Raw genomic sequence first — 4,812 nt, 5'->3', positions numbered from 1 at the left:
TAGTCACTGGAATGTTCGTTGTGTTTATGTTAGTAGTAGTTTTTAGAGTAACTATATTTTTTAAAAAGTTACTATAACTTTAAAATAGTTACTATATTTTTTAAAAAGTTATTATAAGTTTAAAACAGTAACTATGTGTTTAAGATAGTTATTATGTTATCAGTTTATAGTGATTTTTTGATAAATAATAGTTATTATACGATTACATTATGTACTATGTCATTTAGAGTATGTTTTTGTCCGCTTCTTAGATAGTGACTACATGATTATAATGGTTACTATATGTGTACAATAGTTACTATATTATAATAATAGTCACTATATGTTTTATATAGTTACTATATGGTTTATATAGTTACTATATATTTGAAATAGGTACTATGTTTATTTTATCATGATTTGTTATCATATGTTTATTTTTTTCAATAGTTATTGTAACGCCCCAACCTCTAATTCAATTATTAAAGCATAATTAGCAGCGGAAATAACCTAATTTGTTCGGGACATTACCTGCTGTAACTCCTCCCTCTTGGGAGTTACAAGGCAACCATCAATCATAAGCTATTAAATACCAAAATTAATATAATAATCCTTTATATTTCCGAAATAAAAGAACACAACTTACTAAAAGTCTTTAATTAAATTATTAAAACTTTAAGCATAAACTAGGTGAATAACATAAAAGTGAAATTCCTCGTCACTACTCGTTTCCATCGTTCCCCGCAGTACCTAAAACAAAGAACAAAACGGTGAGCCGAAGACTCAGTAACGACTATCCTAGCAACGTAAATTCATTTCAATTCATTTTATTTAATTAACACAGGGAGAATAGAATAAGTAAAACATTTAATAAAGTCCTTTATTTAACTCATCCATAACTTTTGGGTGCACATGCTAGCCGTGGCGAGTATGACATGGTGGAACGTCTTCCACGATGGACTGCTGTTGATATGTGCGTTTTATATATTGTTTTCACCCCCGTCCCTTAGTACTTTTATGCGTCAAATGAGCTCCTAGGAGCCATTTTAGTACTAATCTGTGTATTTTAGTGTGCCTTGAGTTTCAGGAATACTTAGTGAGAAATTGGTCTTTTTAGGCCCGTTTCTTGATGATTTAGGCCACCACATGATCCCGAGGGAGTTCGGGACGACTTTTGTCGACTTACGGGAGCCCTAGATGTTCATGATCGAGCCCCGGAAGTTAGACTCGGCGTTGCGGACGAAGGGCGGATCACTTAGCCCTCCGCCCGGTGGATTGCCCCTCGCCCATTGGGCGAGAAAGCATAAAGGAGCAAGCAGCAGGCGCCCGACGGGCGGATCTTCGCCCGGTGCCCATCGGGATCCCATCAAAGGCAGCAGCAGCAAGTTCTCCCTCCGCCCGACGGGCGAGTGGCGCCCGACCGGGCGCGTGCAGATGTTTTCAGAAGTTTCTCTCTTCGCCCGCCGGGCAGCCTTGCGCCCGTCGGGCGGGTTTCGAGCTGGTCGCCCGTCGGGCGGTTGGCCGCCCGACCGGGCGACGACAACCCTGGAGCCTTTAGCGCGCGGTTTATTTTAGTTTTATTCCGGTTTTCTCTTGTGTTTTTGGGCTAAACTATAAATATAGCCCTTAGTTAATTTAGTTGGACATCTTATTATCTCATATTCTACATTCAAACACTTAGTTTTATTTGCTCTTAATCTAGTTTTCTCTCAAATTTGTTCCAAGCACTTATTTTTGGTTTCAATTAAAGTTACAATTTTTAGTTCATCCTTTTGTTCTACATTTAGGTATTGCTTTCTATTTTGCTTAATTAATTATTTTTGATCATGTTTTCCATTATGTTGATTACCTTGTTATTTGTTATTATGCTTGAGTAATTTATTTTCTAGGGTTTGGGGATCCTTGAATAGTATGAAGGGACATTGAATAATTGTGATTGTTGGCATTGTAATTAATTCCTATTGATTGGTTTATTTCACTATGCAATTAGATTTGCGCAGGTTTAATTGTGGTAGTTATGCAATATCAGATTACGATTCGAGAGATGCAATTTGATGTTTAGGCTTGTGTCAATAGGTGGGATTAGAGTTAATACGTAGCGGGAGCCCGTTAATTCTAAATCTATGATTAGTACCGACTTGAGAGAGCATGCTAGACTAATTGATTACTCTGTTTACTATCGCGATTGTTATTTGTCCTGGATTGTTATTTGTTGGTGAACCTACACCCTAGGTTCCTTAGTTTATTGATTCTTATTCGTTTAATTATCGTAGTAGTTTTAGCAAACCATCAAACCAACTCTTGTTCCCAATAGTCTAGTCTGATTGATTAATAGTAGAAAGAACACTGTTTCCCTGTGGATTCTATCCTGACTTCCCTTGCTACCTAGCTAGTGGACTTAGGTTATTTTTTATTAGGTGATACGACTTTAGCCTGTCAAAATTTGGCGCTGTTGCCGGGGAAACGGTTTTATTTTCTGTTGTTGATTGCTTATCCTAGATTATTGTTTGTTACTACTCAAGGAACTCACGTTCCTTGAGACCGGATCTCACATTGTTTTGTAGTCTTTGTCTATGCCCAGGACCGTAGGTACTAGTAATCTTACTCCATTCGATCCTGAGCGAAAGAACCTTTCGTAGACGAAGAACTTTCATTGCACTGTGTGGGAATTACTCTGATTCTGATCATAATATTGGCGATCTTTTTCCTTCAGATACAGATTCAGTTTCAGAGATAGAGATTGGTGACGAAAATCTGATACCGCCACCTACCCCACGGCTTACGGACTATTCTAAGCCAAGTCTGTCCGTGCTACCAAAGGCGATCATGCCTTCCATTGCAGCTGAGACCTTCAAGATTGAGCCTGCATTGATTAACATGATCGAGAGACGCCAGTACGGTGGGGAACCAGGTGAAGATTTGAATCTTCACATTCAGTCCTTTATCCAATATTGTTCCACCATCAAGCAAAAGGGATTGACTCCGGAGCAGACTATGGAGATAATTTTCCCGTTCTCTTTGAGTGGGAAAGCTAAACTGTGGATTAATGGGTTGAATCGGGCGGCTTTGAAAATCACTAATTGGGAATCCTTGGCTCTTGCTTTTTATGTTAAATATTTTTCACCTGAGAAAACGGCTCGTCTGAGGGGTCAGATATTAGGTATCTCACAACAAGCAGATGAGAGTTTGTTCGAGGTCTGGGAGACATTCAAGGATTTGCAAAGAGAATGCCCGCACCATGGTTTGGAAGATTGGTTCTTGATTCAGCAGTTTTATAATCGTCTGGGCAATGAGTCTAGATGTTTGTTGGATTCAGCTGCCAGTGGGAGGTTCATGCAACTTGAGGTGCCTAGAGCTATGGAGGTGATTGAGGAGATAGCCATTCACAATGCCCAGTATGGAAATCCTAGAGGTCTATCTAATAGGGGTGGTAAGCATGATTTAAATTCTATTGAACAATTAACTGCCCAATTGACTGCTTTACACTATAAGTTTGATAATATGCAAGCAACCAATACTCAGTCTGCCCAACCTGCTAGTGTAGCTGCTATGAGTGCCCAACCTGCTACTGTTTGTGAAAGTTGTGGAATGTCTGGTTATTATGCACCGGAATGTAGGAGCTCTGTTGAACAATGTCACGCATTTCAATCCTACAAACAAAACAACCCATTCTCCAACTCTTACAACGAGGGCTACAAAAATAACCCTCTGCTTTCCTACAGGAGCAACAATATCCAAAACCCTCACCAAGTTCAACATCCACCACCACAACCATACCAACCCTACCAACCACGGAACAACTATAACCAACAGTCTAGTGGACCACCTGGGTTCCCTAGACAACACACATCACCTCCACCACCACCACCTCAAACCACACAGCCTGACCCTATGCTAATAGAGATGAGAAACATGATGCTACAAATGCAAAAATCTCTAAGTGAAAAGGATGCAAAAATCGATGCTCTTACTGCTCACAACAAGATCATTGATACACAGTTGGCACAGATGGCTACTACTATTGCAGGGAGGCCACCAGGCCAACTTCCTTCACAGCCCGAAAATAGGGAGACTGCTAATGCAATTACATTGAGGAGTGGTAGGGATTATGATGGTCCTTCTATGCCGGTTGAGGTTGATTCCGGGGTGTCTGCTAGTGATCTGGTCAGTGAGGAAATCCCGAAGATAGTTATGGGTGAAAAGGAAGCTGAAAAGGTAGTCAATGAGAATGAGGCTACAACTGCGGTTAAGAAGGGGGCGGATATTCAAGTATCACCTATTGCACTCCCCTTCCCAAACCGACAACTCAAAAATAAGCTAGACAAGCAGTTCGGCAGATTCTTGGAAGTGGTCAAAAATTTGCAGGTAACGGTTCCTTTTACTGAATTAATTTTACAGGTTCCTGCTTATGCTAAATTCATGAAAGATATTTTGACCAGGAAACTTGCTTTTTGTGAGGTAGAGACTATAGCTTTCACTGAGGAATGTAGTGCTTATTTGCAAAACAAGTCTCCACCTAAACTTAAAGACCCCGGGAGTTTTTCCATCCCATGTAACATTGGCACCGTGTTTATTGATAAAGCTTTATGTGATCTAGGTGCTAGTGTGTCTGTCATGCCTTTGTCTGTCTGTACTAAACTGAATATGGGTGAGCTTAAGGTTACCAATATCACTCTACAAATGGCCGACCGTTCTGTCAAATACCCCTTAGGTGTTTTAGAGGACGTCCCTGTTAGAGTAGGTAAATTCTATATACCTGTAGACTTTGTAGTGTTAGACATGCAGGAGGATTCTCAAATTCCCATAATCTTAGGTAGACCCTTCCTTCACACG

General features: G+C 40.1%; 1 non-coding gene across 1 annotated transcript; it reads right to left on the bottom strand.

Annotated features, from left to right (window-relative positions):
• Window positions 1-3,117: 3,117 nt before the first annotated feature.
• Window positions 3,118-3,224, bottom strand: LOC130466510 (small nucleolar RNA R71). The gene has a single exon (XR_008926733.1). It is a non-coding gene; the product is annotated as a small nucleolar RNA R71 (small nucleolar RNA).
• Between the last annotated feature and the right edge of the window lie 1,588 nt (window positions 3,225-4,812).

This window comes from Spinacia oleracea, chromosome 1 (assembly GCF_020520425.1).
Source record: "Spinacia oleracea cultivar Varoflay chromosome 1, BTI_SOV_V1, whole genome shotgun sequence".
In the NCBI taxonomy this organism is placed as follows: domain Eukaryota; kingdom Viridiplantae; phylum Streptophyta; class Magnoliopsida; order Caryophyllales; family Amaranthaceae; genus Spinacia; species Spinacia oleracea.
This window is presented reverse-complemented; position numbering and strand designations above follow the sequence as displayed.